This window comes from Notamacropus eugenii, chromosome 4 (genome assembly GCF_028372415.1).
Source record: "Notamacropus eugenii isolate mMacEug1 chromosome 4, mMacEug1.pri_v2, whole genome shotgun sequence".
Classification (NCBI taxonomy): Eukaryota; Metazoa; Chordata; class Mammalia; order Diprotodontia; family Macropodidae; genus Notamacropus; species Notamacropus eugenii.
In genome coordinates, this window is record NC_092875.1 from 68,395,479 (window position 1) to 68,412,727 (window position 17,249).

The window sequence follows — 17,249 nt, forward strand, 5'->3', positions numbered from 1 at the left end:
TAAACTCTAAGCAGTAAAATTTATTGTGTGAGGAGCAACCCTGTGGACCGTAATTTTAATTTGATCTCTCATTGAATCCAAGTAAAAGCATCTGTATTGATGAATCAATAATCTCCAGCTCCAACATCTGCCAACAAGAAATGATGACTAGCACCTCCAGATGCAATAGTTAATCCCAAGTGGATATCGATTTTGAGAAAGGATGACCTTATGAAGGTAATGACAGGATCCTCTTGACTCAGTTTTCCCATTAGGTCTTATTTTCCTATCTGTTGAGTATGAATACAGTCTTCAAGGCTCCCTCAAATTAAAAAAAAAATAGTTACTTGTTGTTGTGGACACGTTACTGTCTAGGTAAGCCTGACACTAGACCTTGGGCACCTAATTCCCTTTTCTTGTATGTCTTTCCTTGAGCACAGGAGGGCAATTAGGATTTGGGGGGGGGGGTGGCTTCCCCAGGACTTTGGGAGTGCCCAAGTTTCTCAGTTGAAGCTGACTGGAGGAGAAGTCTTTCACAAATATGCTCTTCTTGGAGAAAATGAACATATAGGAGTGCAACCTATTCCCTAGCTTACAAAGAGATAAAGACCTTGAGGAAGTTGCTTGGACCAAGCAGAGCAGAAGGAAAGGGGAAATGGCTGTTCAGTAATCCCACTGTTTTAATCTCCCCAGGATGATAAGAGTTAAGGGCTTTGGTATCATGTGTGTATCATGTGTGATACATGTCCGTTTATGCTTATATGCCTTTTTTGTTTTCAACAAATCTTTTGTGGGTAAAGGAAATAAATAGCTGTCCTATACCTAATTTACACAGAAATGTTTCTCTTTTGTGGAAACCCTGGACATAAGCTTTAAGCAGTTTTCCACAGGGTTCTAGTGTGGGGACATAAAGAGCCAGAAATAAGAAGGAAGACCCTCTCTGTAGAAGTCAGTATGTGTGAGCCCAGAGCATTCCCCAGACCTCCTGAGCTCAGTGATCTGCTGTTGCTTATAGGAAGTAACACAATAATATTAGGAGACTTCAGTGTCCCTTTGTTGTGGACCAGGACATTAGTAGAACTGGGATGGTTTGAGATAACCCCCACGTTTCCACCAAGACTCTGTGCAGCACACCTGGGGCAGTTGGAGTTAACTTTGGGTCCTAGGTAGATTGATCTGGTATTTAACTGGGGTCCCTTCCCACAAAAAGGATATGACAATTTTTTTTTAACTTCAAGAGCTCCTGAGACCCCCAAGAACTTCCTTAAGGGTGACTTTTAATCTCTGCCAGTGACTGTTATCTCTCTCTTTCTCTTTTTTTACCTTCCTGTGAACTGCTTTTTACTGCCTTGGGGTCTAATTTTACAAGGGGGTTTCTGAATATGTTTTTAATTAAAGGAATTATTCTCAGGCCCCCAAAGTAGAATCACAAAGGGGACAGTTTTTTCTCAGAGATGGACACTCATGCATGAAGGGTGCTCCCAATTCTCAGATAGACATTGCTCATAAAAACTTTGCAGGGATGGGATAATAGGCATACAGATTATTAGTTATTGCTTTGCTCACTTTTTTTTTGTATTGATAGAGCCTAGGATTTTTTCCTTTGCCTGTGATCGCTTTCTTCCTTCGGATACCACATGTATTGGTCCATCCATACCCTCAAAATTGTTTCGCCACCCCCTCCCCAAAATCTACTTTATGTATATTTGATGTCATCTAGCTGCTTTTCCTGCATTTGTCCTCTGTATTACCATATCTATCTCCTTCAGGAGCATATCAAGGAAACTGAGGTTTTAGTGGTCAAGAGCTGGGGGTTCCCCCATCCTTGATGGAAGAAAAATAGTTAGTGAGTCTTTTGCACTATTCTTCTGGTTGTAACTCTTCTTCTATTTTCATTCTTGAATTCCCTTGGGATGACACATAGTAGGTACTTGGTACATAGTAGGTAATTAATAAATGTTTTTCTATTCACTTTTATAAAGGAGGGGGGAGAAGAATTGATCACTTAATCCTTGATCATTTAAGCTGCTGTTTCTATGGTGACTTAAAAGTTCCCTCACAACAACATATCACGTAGGCCACTCAAGCCCAATTATTCTCATTTTACAGATGAGATCAGAGGGCATATGGCTTGCCTGAGGTCACACAACTCACACTCAGGTCTTCCTGACTCCAAGTCTCCACTATATCATAGCAGGAAGGCATGTTAGGGAAGAAAATGTCACAAATGGAAGGGACCCTTAGAGACTACCTTTTATAACCCCTCTGTAACACATGGGGCCCTCTAGTTTGGCACTTGAGCACCTAGAGGGCCACAAGTGACCCTGAGGCCTCAGGTTCCCCACCTCTGCAGACTAGAACAATGCTTAACACAATAGGAGGCACTTAATAATTGCTTATTGGTCAGTGGATTTTACAGAGGAGAAAACTAAGTCCTAAAGAGGGGAAGGGACTTATCCAAGGTCACACAGCAAGTCCTTTGCAGAGCCAACTGGTAAAAAAACCCAATGAAGTTAGGAGCTTCTTGCCTGTTCTTGAAGAAGTAGGAAGTGGCCTGTATTTTCCCCCATGTTCCAAAGTCCCACATCTAATACCGTCTCCTCCAGGAAGCCTTCCTGGAGTGCTGCTCCCTCCCTCACCACCACTCTTTCCTTCTTTGCACCTCCGTTCCTGGGACCCTTGTTATTCTCTTCTCCGTTTCACTGTTCCTCCTTCTCAAGAGTAGAAGGGGGAGGGGGAGGGGAAGTTAAACCTTCAAGGACAAATATGGCAGCCAGGGTGCATTCCCAGCATATAAGGGAGTGAATAAGCAATGGGGACAAATTAGGAAAGCCACTAGTTTGTGCTGAGTACCTCCAGTGCCGGAGGAACTATTAGGACCTTGGTGTTTGTGGGACCAACTTTCAACACCCATAGAGGAGAGATTGGTCAGGGGAGAGACTGGGAGCAGAGAGGTCGTTAACGGTTGGAAGAGAGCCAGACCAGAATTCTCCAAGCTCAGCCCCCACTTCCATCCGGCCTGTAACAGTCACGAGTCCTTCTCCCTGCCCCTCCGGCCACTTCTGCATTTTGCAGACACATGGAAACCATTCAGGGTCTCAGAGTGCAGGAGACATGAGTCTGGAGCCATCAAGATCCTGCCCTAGTTGAACTCTACTTCTGCAGGGACTCTGCTATAATCTTCTCCCCAACTCATCAGTCTAGGCTTGGAACTTTGGCCCTGTCTTCAGGGTCCTTCAGGTCTGAAGGGTAGAGGCACTCCCAAGGGGGAGGAGACACAGATCTTGGAAGAGTTTTCTCTTATCCTAACTCCCAGCCCTAGTCAAATGTCCATCACAACTATACCAATATGGCTCCCACTTGGGGCTGCCCACTTGCCTGTATCTGAAGGTCTAGGGATTGATCTAGCCTGCTTTGGAGGGAAATGAATAGGCACAGGCACTAGGAAGTCTCCATAGGAGTGACAGGGTCTACCTGGCCATTGATATTATCCTAGAATAGATCCTATCCAGTCCCTAGAGCCTCAGTCCCACACCAAACTCTGGACCAATTCTGACCTTCCCAAGGGAAGGTAAAAGAAAGACTCAATCTCTCACTAGTTAAGTGTCAAAGTGGAAAGGGATGACCCTTAGAAGACATCACAGTGACCAACTTTGATAGACTTAGCTCTTCTCAGCAATGCAAGGATCTAAGACAATTTCAAGGGACTCTTGATGGAAAATACTGTCCACATCAGAAAAAGAAATACAGAGTCTGAATGCAGATCAAAGCATACTACTTTCTCTTTGGTTGTTTCTTTCTCTCCGTTTTCCCCTCTTCTTCTTATTCCTCTTTCACCACATAACTAGTGTGGAAATATGTTTAATATGATTGTACATTTATAACCTATATCAGACTGTGTGCTGTCTTAGGGAGGGAGGAAGGGAGGAGAGGGAGGGAGAAAAAAACCTGGAACTCAGAATGTTGTAAAAGTTAATTTTGAAAACTAGGTTTGTGTGTAATTAGAAAAAAATTAAATACTCTTAAGTGGAGGGAAAAAAACCATAGATCACACAATGCCAGAGCTGGGGTTGTGAAGGAAGTCTTGAGACACCAAATGGACAGAGATGGAAGGAACCTTTAAACCTAAACAATAATGACTTGAAAGACTTTTGAAGAACATAGAACACAGGGAGTCAGAAGTAAGAAAGCAACCTGAGATTACAAAACATGTAGAAAGGTTGGTACCGCCACGTGTTCAAAGGAAAGAAGGGATTTGCTGGTGCTGCTAGGTAAAGCAAGGAACCTTCTATCCTGAGGCACCAGCCTCTTGTGTGGGAATTGGAGGAAGACAGATGGATGGGTGAACACCATTAAGATGGAGGCACTTCCCAGGAACCTGTCTGGATTCCTGTGTCCTTGAGCCTTAGCACAGTCTTGGCACTCAGCTCAGTCTAGAGTTTAAAATGTAAAATCAATCTGATAAAAAAAATTGATGAACCAGTTACCACTGGCTCCTACTTGTCCTTCTTTGTAACCCAGATTCTTATCATCTCCCCACTTTTACAAGGTTCAAAAACCTACACATTCGCATCATGAATTAGGGCAAGATTACTGAATAACTTTGAAAGCCCCTGCCCTCCAGCCCAAATGGCTCCCCTCTCCCAGCCAATGTTGCAATTATAGATAAGGAAAAGGGGTGGTTTGGCCATATGGCCTTACTCTGATACTTAAGAAGATGGCCAATGCTTCCTGTTTATTGGTTAGACAAACTCTAAAATCTGAAGATTCCCAGGGATCCCTTCAACACAGCATTCTGATTAGTCCCCAAAACACAATGTTCCACAAACTTATGCTTGATACTCTGACTCAGGAGTTTTTGGGGGGTCCTGAGTACCCCAGCTTCCCTGGCAATTCAGACACTATCAAACTCCCAATACCTAAAGGAGGAAATTTCTTACTCTTATGTAATAGGATGAGTACACCTCCCCCATCCCACCCCATATCTCTAAGCATCATTCTCATTGTGATCCTCTCTCTCTCTCTCTCTCTCTCTCTCTCTCTCTCTCTCTCTCTCTCTCTCTCTCTCTCTCTCTCTCTCTCTCCTTTCTTCCCTTCCCCCTCGCCAGCATTCAGTCCCTTAGTTTCAAGTGTCCTGCTCACTGTGAAAATGATCTATTCCTGGTACATTAATGGTTCCAGGTAATTTCTCCCTACCTTTTCCCATTCTTGGTCCTCATCTGGGTTAGAAAGTACTGGGGCATGCCAAGGAGGAGACAAATCTACCTATGGAGGTATTACACAGAGTTCGGTACGGGGGAAAGAGTGCTGGATTTGAAGTCAGAGTGCTTGGGTTCAAAACTTAGCTCTGCTGCTTTCTCCCTTAGTGATCCTGGGAAAGTCACTTTACCTCTTGGGCCTCATTGGATCAGATGACCTCTGAGGTTCCTTCTAACTCTAAACATATGATCTTATGACTTCTCTGGATCTCGATTTCCTCATGTGTAAAATGAAGGAACTGGAATCCTTCAGTTTCACATCATACCCCTTAAACTAGTAAAAATAATAAAAAAAAAAAAAACAGCAAGGATGCTTAAGGGGCTATGGGAGGTTGGGCACAACTGTTGCCCAGTTGCTAAAGCTGTTGGCAGAGCTGTGAATTGGTCCAGTCATTGTGGAAAACAATTTGGAATTATGTGAGAAAGGTGAATAATCTTTCATACTCTTTTACCTAAAATTCCCACAACTGGACATGTATTCCATAGAAATCAAAGATAGGAAAGTCCAATATACAAAGTTTCTCAATCATCTTAGTGAAGTTTTAAGCTAGTAGAGCTGAAAAGCTATTAAAGTTTGAGCTTTTGTTATTAAGGCTTAAAACTGCATTGAGACTTTCAGGACAGCTTGCATACCAACATATTCAGAGACACACTTTTTATGGTAGCTAAAAACTGAAAACAAAAAAGGTGGAGAGCCCATTGATTTGGAAATGGTTGAACAAACTGTAATATGTGAACAGTATAGAATATTATTCGTGTACCACAATAAACTCAGAATAGATGTGTGGCGTGAATATTAAACGTTATACCCTAAAAACCTAGATTATCAGATCAGATAATTTTCACAACAATGATCTAATAAAAGGCAGAGGCTTTTATTAAAAAAATAGGTAATTTTGATTATATGAAATTGAAAATTTTTGCAAGAGCAAAATTAATGAAGCTAGAATAAGAAGAAAAGTGGTTGATTGGGAAAAAATCCTTAGTGTCTGATATCCAAGATATATAGGCAACTAATAGCAATCTATAAGATCAAGTGACATTCTATTCTAACAGGGGAAATGGGTGTGTGTGTGTGTGTGTGTGTGTGTGTGTTTGTCCTTCATTGCTGAAGAAGACCATGCCATCAGAGAAATAATGACATGACTTACACTTGACTTTGTTTTGAGCGAGGGAGAGCTGTGCAGATCACCAGCTTCACTTCTCCTCCAGAGCCATCTGAATCCAGTAACCAGATATTCATCAGGATGACTGGAGATTACCCAGGATGAGGTAATTGGGGTTAAATGACTTGCCCAAGGTCACACAGCTAGTGAGTGTCAAGTGTCTGAGGTGAGATTTGAACTCAGGTCCTCCTGACTCCTGCATTGGTGCTTTACCCACTGCACCACCTAGCTGCCCAACAAGGGAAATAACAAACACATAAAGGTGCTACAGTCATTAGAACGTAAGCTCCTTAGATTTGGGATTGTGTCTTTCTTCTTTATGTCTGCATGCCCAGTGCCTGGTATTTTGGTCTGGGAAATCACATAGATGGTGACTAGAACCATGAAAGGAAGGACAGAAAATGACTGCGTTGAAGGGGACTCCAGGAAATACAAAGCTGAGTGGTCTAGCTTCTACAGGAAATGGTCTCTGGTTGTCTTTCCAACGTCAAAAGGAAAAAAGACCGGGGCAGGTATTCTTACCCTGGGTTTCATGGATCTGTGGATTTCAATGGGACAACATTTCTGAATTTTTAAAAATATTTTGATAACACATGAAATTGGGGTAAAATGAAATATTATTTAAAAAAGAAAAATATTTTGATAATTGTATTTCAATATAAATGGTTTCCATTGTGATCCTGTGTATTTTATTTTGTGCATTTAAAACATGATCCTGAAGAGTCCTAGACCTCCTCAAAGAGCCAAAGGGAATCGCAGGCTTGACTAGATTGCCAAAAGTTTCCAGAACATAAAAAGTAGTTAAGAACCCTCCTGGTCTATGGTGAATTATTGATTAATTAATTATTATTAGTAGAAAACTCTCATCAGCTCCACTACAACCCAACCTCAGCTGGGAAAATAATCTTTTCTCCCTGTTAGATTGGACTTCACCCTTCTTTCAATTCTACTCTGTACTTTCATAATAAGACAAACATATTAAATAATATATAGGTTTTCCTTTTTAAAAAATAATACCTCCAACTAATCTAGAAAGAGAATTAAAAATGAAAGGACCAAAACTTCCAAATGCTACTTATTTTGGCTGTAGTTAAGAGAAGACAATAGCTACCTCCATTTCACACCTCAGCTTGCACCTAGCTGGAGGAGAACTTGGATACGAGTAGAGGTCTGCTAAACGAAAAGCAACTTCCCTGCTCCGGGGACAGATAGATGGGCAAGGGAGGTCTTGAGGACTGGGTTTGTGAAGTCCACTGACCCCATCAGCTGTTCTATCTCTCTCAGTCCCGTCCTCTGATCCGTTCTATCTTCACCATCCTCTGGATAAGTCCTTCTGTTCTCCTCTTGTCTTCCAGGGGCACTGGGCCTGGAATCTGGAAGATCAGATTTAAAATCCAGCCTCAGATACATACCAGCTGTGTGACCCTGGGCAAGTCATTTCACCTCTGCCTTTCTCAGTTTCCCCATGTGTAAAATGGAGATAATAATAGCATCCACCTTCCAGGGTTATTGTGAGTATCAAATGAGATGATACTTGTAAAGCACTTAACACAGTGCCTGGCACACAGTAGGCACTATATAAATGTTAGCTAATATTATCATTCCAACCTCATGACCTTGAACCGTTCTTTAGCTCCACGCAAAATGGTATCCCAGAAGACATTCCATCCAAACTCTATGAGCCTCCAGTGCTTCTTCATGTGATCACTTCTCTGTAGAAGTTCCTATAGCCAAAAAGCCACATGAACTTTGGGGATTCTGGGAATGTTTAGCCACCTGCTGATGGACACCAAAGGGGGGAGTTACAGAATCTCTGCCAAAACAAGGCCCGTGGCAGTTAGAAACAATAAACCTGAGAATTCAGAGAAACGTGGGAAGATATGTATGAACTGATGGAAAGTGAAGAAAGCCAGGACAGTTGACACAATGACCACAATCGTGTAAATGTTAAGAATAAAAGGAATGTAAAATGTAAAAAAATGAATTATAACATAAAATGTTGGCCCCAGAACACAGATAATAGAACAGACTAATAATAATAGCATTTTACATACATATTCTCTCATTGGATCCTCTTAGTCACCCTGGAAGGCAGGTGCTATTACTCTCCCCATTGTACAAATGAGGAAATTGAGGCTGAGGTAAGTTAAATGACTTTCCTTAGCAAGTGCCTGAAGTGCCCTAGCATGCCTGAAGCAGGTTTTGACCTTAGGTCTTCTCAACTCTTAAGTCTGTCTAGGGGACCCACTCTCCCACCTAGTCACTTACCACCTGTTTAAAAAAGGACAATAGAATGTTGTCTACATCATCTTGGTCACAAGGGAAGGTTCATTTTGGGAGTGAGTTGCCTTTTCCTAGAAATGACTGTTTTGCAAACAAAAAGCATCAATAAAATTTGCTTTATTTAAAACAAAAAGTTTCTGCTAGTCGTCTAGTTTGGAGGGACAGAACAGGAAGGGTGGAGAGACCACATAAAAGAAAAAACTAAAAAAGACTTTACTGGGTACCTGACTTTTAGAGCTAGATGATGCAGCTTGGTGGTCCTTCGCTCCTGGGAACCTGAACAAAAAGGAGGGTTTGTAAATGTGAAACTGACCTTAGGCACCTCCCAAAGTCCTGGGGGGCAGTGAGGCACTCACTGGCTTCTGAATCTGTGTTCTCCAAATGTCAGCTCCTTGGCAAAGTATGATTTGCCAGGAAAACTCATACTATCAAATAAACTTGGACATGTTATTCTGCTTCCTTACAGCCCCCATCCTCCCAGAAATGAACTGGATTCAGTTCTCAGTCCCCTAAGACAAAGAGGAGCAGGGGGACCATAAATGATGGGGACAGATAGAGGGAACAAGGCACAAGAATTAGTTCCAGAAGTAAAGGAATAAATAACTAGGGTGTGGTGAAAGGGGCTTTCAAGGGTGCAAAATTTGCAAGGCACTGAGAGCAGTTGTACTCATGAGGCAGGAGAAACAACAGAACTTAGCATCTAGTGAGAAAAGATAATTGGGGATAAAGCAGCATAAAGCACCAGGCCTAGTCAGGAAGACCCAAGTTCAAATCTGACCTCAGACACTTACTAGTTGGGTAACCCTGAGCAAGTCACTTAACTCTGTTTGCCTCAGTTTCCTCACCTGTAAAATGAGCTGGAGAAGGAAATGGCAAACTCGTTTCTTTGACAAGAAAACCTCAAAAGGGGTCACAAAGGGTCAGATATGACTGAACACCACCACCACCAAAGAAAAGATAATTAGTTTAAACAGAATGACAAATCCCTCAACTTCATGCCTGCTGTTTTTCCCGTCTTCTGTAATGGTGGGCTTCACGGAGTCTCTGTCCCTGCACGTGCAGGACATTCATTTTGTTCCTTTTCCCAGGTTCAGTTTGTGCCAGGCACAACAATCCTCCTTTTGAGGTGCTAACTCCAGATCTCCCTTTGATTTTGTAAATTAGGGACTGTCTTAAATGCCAAGGCAAAAGAGACCTTAGAGGTCATCTAGATTAGTCAAACTCAAACAGAAATGTGGTCCACTAAACTGTAGATAAAGATCCCTGCAGGCCACATATTGGCTTAGAAAACCATTAAAAAAGAGACATCAGTGATACACCAACACATTAAAATAAGATAGGAACTTCATTTTAATCTGGTTCAGGCTGTACTTAGGACTGCCAAATGCTGCTCCATGAGGCCCGATAGTGTTGGTCACCTTTGACTTAAATCACCCACAATTTTACACAGGAGGAAGTAGACTCAGATTTGAAGTAAATTTTCCCAGGTCAGAGAGGTTATATGGGGCAGAGCCAGGCTCTGATCTCTTGTTCTGTGTTCATCCTCCTTCCTTACTAGAAGCTTTTGGAGATTAGGAAACTGAGGCCCTCAGAGGTGCTGTCCTGTCCAGGGTCATACAGCTAGTACCTAGGGACAAAATTGAGCTTGTTCTGTAGTTTGAAAGGAAAAACTCTTTTAACAAAAAGAACTGCTCTGTTTGGGAAATAGCTAATTGTTTGTCTATAAATAACAGTCTAGCTAGCTTAGGTTTCATCGTCACATCTGATTTTCATACTTAGAGCCATGTGGAAGAACTAAAACTTATCTGGAGACCATTTTTACATACACCAGTGGGTGCTGAAGTTGGAATCAGAGCATGGGGGAAAGTTAGTTAGCAGTGTGACCTTGGGTAAGTCATTTCTCCTCAACTGACCTCAGTTTTCTCGTTTGTAAAATGGGAGGACTGAATTAGATGGTCTCTAAGGGCCCTTCATATTCTGGGCCAGGGGTGGGGAACCTATGGCCTTGAGACCACATGTGACCCTCAAGGTCCTCAGTTTGGCCCTTTGACCAAATCCAATCATCACAGAACAAATTCCCTTAATAAAAAGATTTGTTCTGTAAAACTTGGACTCAGTCAAAAGAATGCACTTGAGGGCCTATAAGGTCACATGTGGCCCCAAGGCTGCACAGTCATCACCCCTGCTCTAGACCGCATGATCTCTCAGGCTTTTTTTTAGCTTTTTCTTCTATAGTCTCACACACACATGTATGTATACACACATATATGCATATATTATATATGTATATGTGTATGGGTGTGTGTCAGTGTACACACACACACACACACACACACACACACACACACACAGCAATCAGAACTAAGTGACTTGTCCAGGGTCACACATCTAGTAAGTGTCTGAGGCCAAATCTGAATTCAGGTCCTCCTGACTCCGGGGCTGGTGCTCTATCCACTGTACCACCTGGCTTCCTCAGTCCTAGATATTTTAATGCTTTACTGGGAGAAGGAAATTGAATCCCCGGAGGAGGATTTGAACAAGGCTCTGAAATTCAGGTGTGTGGTGATGATGGAGGGGAAAAGAATATGAGAGTCTGTCACAAGGGACCCCCAGGTGATTTTAAGGAGGGCTAGAGGCTGCAGAATAATAATGACAACACAGATCCACCATCATTTGTGAGATGCTTCTCCACCCATTCTTCTGAGGGATGCTCAGATGCTGGTGGGATGGGGTAGGGTCCCCAAAAGAGGCAGGGCAGGGGTGGAACTTGCCCACTGTCACCCGGCCACAGCCTGGACTAGGACCCAGGACTAGTGCCCTTCATGATCCACCAAGAGGCCTCTCTTTCCCCAAGGGAGAGCTATGACCATGGAACCTATGAAGGTCCCTGTCCATATGCTTTGGAGAACTGGGCCTCCATAGATTACTTTATCAGTAGGAGCAGGTGGGATCTGCAGTTACTGCACATAGGATCATAAATGACCTTCGAGGTCATCCAGCCCAGTGCCCTCCTTTTACAGATGAGTAAACTGAGGCTCAGTGATGGGCCCCAGGTCACATGGAAGTAATTGTCAGAACCAGGATTTGAACACAAGTCCAGCGCTCTCTTCCCTTTGGGGTGGTCCCACTCCACCAACAGCGCCGAGCCACCATCCACCTACAGAGAGAGTCAGGAGCTGGGCAGAGGAAGAGGCAGGCAGCCCCGCTGCTGGGGAGGCGATCCAGAGCGCAAGCGGCTCACCAGGGTCAGGGATGAGTCACAGGTGGAACTTCTCCGACTTCTGCCTGTCACTCGGGGACTTTTTGCTGGAAAAGTTTGCTCCACCAGGCCTGGGCGGTGCGGAGGCTGGTGCGGAGGCTGGTGCGGAGGCTGGCGATGAAGGATGCGCTGCTTAGGCGCGGGCCGGAAAATCTCAGGCTCCTGATTGGCTGGAATTTATGAATATGCAAATATGAACAACCCCCTCCAGCTACCTTCCTTTTTCCAATCCGTTCCTCCGCGGGTGGGCAGGAGGAAAGATCCCAGGTCCCTGAAGGGCAGGACCCTCTTGAATAGGAAAACGTCTGTCCTCTCTCACCTAACTCTCTCAACCTTCCTTCCTCCGGATGGTCTCTGGGGGAGCTGTGGAAGGCAGGAAACCCTGGGGGTCTCCGACCCCCCGATGGGCTGAGGGCTCCTTAATATGCCATTAGATACTTTGTGTCCTCCACCTTCGCTCTACTGCTTTGTGGTTCGCAGAGCGGGTCCACGCCTTGTAAGCGGCGGACCCACGTGGTAACGGGCCACTGCATTAGAGAACCCAGGAGGTACCTCTAGAACCCTGAGGGGAACATGTAGCCTAACCTGGCCTGCGAGCGTGGCAGACGGAGAATCTCAGCTCATCAACCCCGTTAAGGGTCGTCGCGTGTGGTCTGGGATTGGCCGGGGACTCGCGAACGTGCCTATCTGCAGCTAGGCAAAATGAATACGCAAACGCCTTCGATAGGCTGGGAACTCATGAATATGTAAATATGCGCCACCCTCCTCCGCTCTCAACCCTCTCAGGCTAATGGGAAGGGGGGAGGGGGGAAAGAAGGGGAACTGGTGAGAGGGAGGAGCCAATGCACGCGCGCTGAGAGCGGCCCTTGATTGGGTGGGTGCTCATGAATATGCAACAATATAACGGTGCCGTTCCCGCGCGGGAGGGTGGTTGGTGTTAGGCGTGAGTGCGGGCGTGGCTGTGACGGAAGCGGGGGGCAGGCTTTTCCAGCACTGCTAGGCCGAGAGCTTTAGCGCCTCTGTCCTCTGCAGCCCGGCCTCCGACCCACGGCAGACTCCTAGGAGGGCCAGGAAGGAGGTCGCCCGGACGCCCCAGGCGCGTCGATCCTTCTTTAGCAATGCAGGCCCTCTCTTCACCCCCGTGCCTCAGTTTACCCCTTCGGTCAGATGAAGGCTTCAGATGCCATGCGCTCCTATGACGGACCCCTCCCAGCCCATAGGTCCCAAGGGGAAGGGGGAGGTTCGGTCGCGACCCGAGCCGCAGAATCTCTTCCTGCCCCGGAGTCCGAAGCAAGCCTGGCCGCTGCGGCCAGTACCGGGGGACCCCGAAGGTCGGGGGAGTCAGGACCTCCCCTTCTCCTCGCAGTCCCTGACACCGTAGCCTAGCGCCCCCCCAAACACGTCTGCCCAAGCGGGGCTGGAGGTCTGCACTGATTTGTTAATGTGTGTGCCCGGCACTGTGCCAAGCCCTGGGGATTCAGACCCAGAGGCCGGCGTCCGCCCGCAGGGAGCCCATCTGCACTGGGGCCTGCGGGCTGGCTGATGTGAGCCCCCGACCACGCGGGGGTCCCTGGACCTGGGAGAAGTCCAACCAAGCCCCCCACTGGGCCCACGGCTGCGGCCTGGGAGGGGAGTGGGGCCTCAGAGGGAGGGCTGGCCTTGGGGTCCTCGCCCTCCCAAGTGTGACAGGGCTAAGTGCTAACGTGCTCAGGACGAGCCTGGCACAGAGAGAATGATGCTGGTTCAAGGCGGCGGCGGGGGTGGTGGTGGTGGTACAAGAAGCAGTAGTGGTGGTGGCAATAGTAATAGTAGGTAATATTTATTTAGAATTTAATATGCACCAGAAGGGGTAGCTAGGTGGTTTGTGGATGGAGTGCTGGGCCTGTGGTCAGGAAAACTTACCTTCCTAAACTAAAATCTGTCCTCAGAAACTTCTGAGCTGTGCTATCCTGGGCAAGTCACTTAACCCTGTTTTCCTCAGTTTCCTCATCTGTAAAATGAGCGGGAGAAGGAAATGGCAAAGCACTCCAATATCTTTGCCATGAAAACCCAGAATGGGGTAACAGAGACAGCAACAGAAATGTTCCAATTATATCCTTTGATCCTCAGAACGACTCTCTGAGGTGGGTGCTATTAACATCCCCATTTTGCAGATGAGAAAACTGAGGCACACAAGGATTAAGTGCCCTGCCCAGGGTTTGAAAGGCAGGTCTCTCCTGACTCCAAGTCTAGCACACACCCCCGACAAACTGCTTCTTGTTAAAAAGGTTTCCTGGTCTGCCTTACCTTCCACCTCTAACCTGGCTCGAAGGTGACTGTCCAAGGGTGCTGTCCTAGGGAGAAGGGAGCTTGCCTTTCCTCTCGAGGAACTGAAGTTCTCCTTTCAGTCACTTATTACAGGAAGCTTTGGGGTGCAGTGGAAAATTAAATATGGAGATAGAAGCCCCCTGTTTCCTCATGTGTCAAATTTGGGGTGGGGAGCCTCCTAGTTCTAACTCAAGTCATCTATTTCAAAGTTCGACCTTAGAGCACAGGTCACAGGGAACAGGAAAGGTCATCTAGTCCAACTCTGACATCTGACCAAGTAGGGAAACTCAGACCCAGAAGGGGGAAGGGACCATCTTTCAACATTTCCCCTGAATTGTACTTCCTTGTGTGTCTGTTGTATCTTACTAGCATGATGGAAGCTCCCTGAAGATAAGGAATGCTTCATTTTTTTTCTTTGTATTGTAGGCATTTAGTAAATGTTGTATTAAAATACACAAAGTTCCTTTGCTTGTTAATGGCAGAGTTGGTGCAGGAAGCCTGGTGCCTTGACCCCCAGTTCCGGGCTTCTTCCTTTCAGTTTCTACATCAGGAATGGACCTTGGGTTGTGAAATCTTCTGATTGAAACATCAAGATGCCTTCTCATGCTGAAACAAATTACCCCAGTGGTTTTGTAAAGTACAGTTCCTATTCTGGGAAAGGATTATGAAGAATATTCAGCTGGTACAGATTGTCTGGAAAATCCTCAGGATTATACATGGTTCTCCTTTGTTATATTTCTTAGGGGTTGAATGTGATACTCTGTAAAAAAAGCAAAAACAAAACCAGGTTTGATTTTCTTCTGGTACATTAGATGGACTTGAAATGATCTTTAAGTCTATGACCCTTTGAACTTGTCCCTGACCAAGGTCTTTTTTTATCTTGAATGAATGAAAAGGAATTTATTAAGTACTTACTGTGTGCCCAGTACTGTGCTAAGCACTGGTGATATGAATACAAAGAAAGTAAGACAGTTTCTGCCCTCAAGCAGCTCATATTCTAATAGAGGGAGACACCTGCTAGAAAGGGAGTAGCTGCTGGAAAGGGTTAAGTGACTTGCCCAGGGACATCCAACTAGTAAATGTATGAGGTCAGATTTGAACTCAGAAAGATGGGTCTTTCTGACTCTCTCCACTGGGCCCCAATTCTTTGCCATCACAAAAAGAACCTCTACAAACGTTTTTGTGCAAATGGGTCTTTTTTCTCTTTCTTTGGTCTCTTTGGAGTATGGGCTTAGTAGTCGTATCACTGCATCAAAGGGTATGTGCAGTTTAGTCACCATAGTTTTTAGCTATAGTTCCAAATTGCTTTTGGGAATGGCTAGAGCAATTCATAGCTCTACCAGCAGTACAGTAATATGTTCTGGGGTGCCTGGAGTGTTCAGGGAGGCCAGCTCACTCACCTTTGGTGTCCGCCTCTCACCCAGCTTACATCTCTGGCTCCAGGAAGTGACAGCATGCACAGTGGTCACCCCCTTGTAAAATGGTCTTGGCAGATGGGCTTTCTCAGGTTGAGGGTGACCCAGGGGTCTCAAACCTATTGGTGTCTACTACAAGCATGTGGAGACTTTTCCTGGCTGAATGGGAGGATGAAAACAACTTGTTCTAATGACCATGAAGGCAGCTGAAGCAGACTCTCTGAAGCCTGAGAGCTTGGTTAGACATCAAAGATGCCAAGGTCATCCACTGTATCCTAGGCCATCTGTAGTCATCCCAACTTTTGTCCTGCCACTGGACTCCAATGACTCTGGAAGAGAGAGTAAGGCTGATGATTTTGTGTCACCCTGCCTCACTTAAATCCAGTTCATGAGCAAATGAAGACATCACACCATGATGCCATCGGTTCTCTTTGAAAACAAAGGATGTATAACAATAAGTCTGTTTTCTTGCAGCATCTCCAACATTTGTAATTTTTTTTGTTATTTTTGGCCAATCTGATGAGCATGAGGTAGAACCTCAGAATTGCCTTACTGTACTCTTTTTCTAATTATTAGATATTTGAAACATTTTTTAATACGACTTGATAACTTGGGTTTCCTCCTTTGAACACTACCCATTCCTATTCTTTGACCATTTGCCAATTGAAGAAAGGGTCTTGTTCCTATAAATTTTAATCAACTTATTATGTCTCATGGAAATGAGACCTCTATCAGAGAAACTTTCTGCAACAACTTTCCCTGCCCTCACTTAAAGGTTTCCTTCTAGTTTAAATTGTGTTGCTTTTGTTTGTTCAAAAACTTTTCATTTCTCTTATCTAATGTTAAGGGCCCTCTGTAATATTCTGTAAGCTGACATAACCTCTTCTTAGACCATACCTGCTAGAAGAAAAATGAGAGAGGCTCATTTCTTAGTATTGGCATTCAGTAGTGTTTTAAAGTGGTCATCTGGTCCAACTCTCTTATTTCATAGATGGGTAAACAGAGGCTGTAGATGTGAATAGTCACTTGTCAAAGATGTTGTAGAAAGGGTTGGGAATGAGAATGGAAAACCACATGGCTCTCTTCCCATCTGAGATTCTGTGATTCTAGGTGGCTCACCTAGAGGCCAGAACTCAAAACTGGGTCTCTGACCTATAGGTCTAGTGACTACAACTCTATGATTTTGAAATAAAAATGGAACACTGGTATTGCTTGTTTTGTTCATTATTTCTTGAGATCTTTCTGTTTAAAGGAAATTAGAAGCCTTCCCAGGGTAAGGATTGTGGCTCTAAACTTTGACACCACAGAATAGCCAGCCGTTGGGTCAGGGAGCACATCTAGGCTTGGCTAGGACAGGTTTTGTAGTGTTCTAAGCACATAGGCTGGTCCTTGGGGCTGTTGTCAGATTTAGCAGCCAAGTAAACCTTTCCTGGCTTGCTGTGAATATGAATTTTTCTTTATATATTGATAATCATGTTCTCAGGACTTTGGAAAAACTTTCTGAGATGATATCTGATAGGGCCCATAGTAAATGACTTCTCCATGCTCCAATCACTTCCTCCAAGACCTAGCTAAAATTCCA

General features: G+C 44.7%; 1 long non-coding RNA gene across 3 annotated transcripts; it reads right to left on the minus strand.

Annotated features, from left to right (window-relative positions):
- Positions 1-19: 19 nt before the first annotated feature.
- Positions 20-13,129, minus strand: LOC140499812 (uncharacterized). Of its 3 annotated transcripts, none has more exons than XR_011965548.1 (5): positions 12,531-13,122; positions 11,928-12,115; positions 8,911-8,962; positions 7,515-7,776; positions 20-301 (listed from the first exon to the last, which is right to left on the minus strand). It is a non-coding gene; the product is annotated as an uncharacterized lncRNA (long non-coding RNA). The 3 variants fall into 3 exon arrangements; XR_011965546.1 differs by having other exon boundaries at positions 12,265-13,120; XR_011965547.1 differs by having other exon boundaries at positions 11,848-13,129.
- Positions 13,130-17,249: the final 4,120 nt, after the last annotated feature.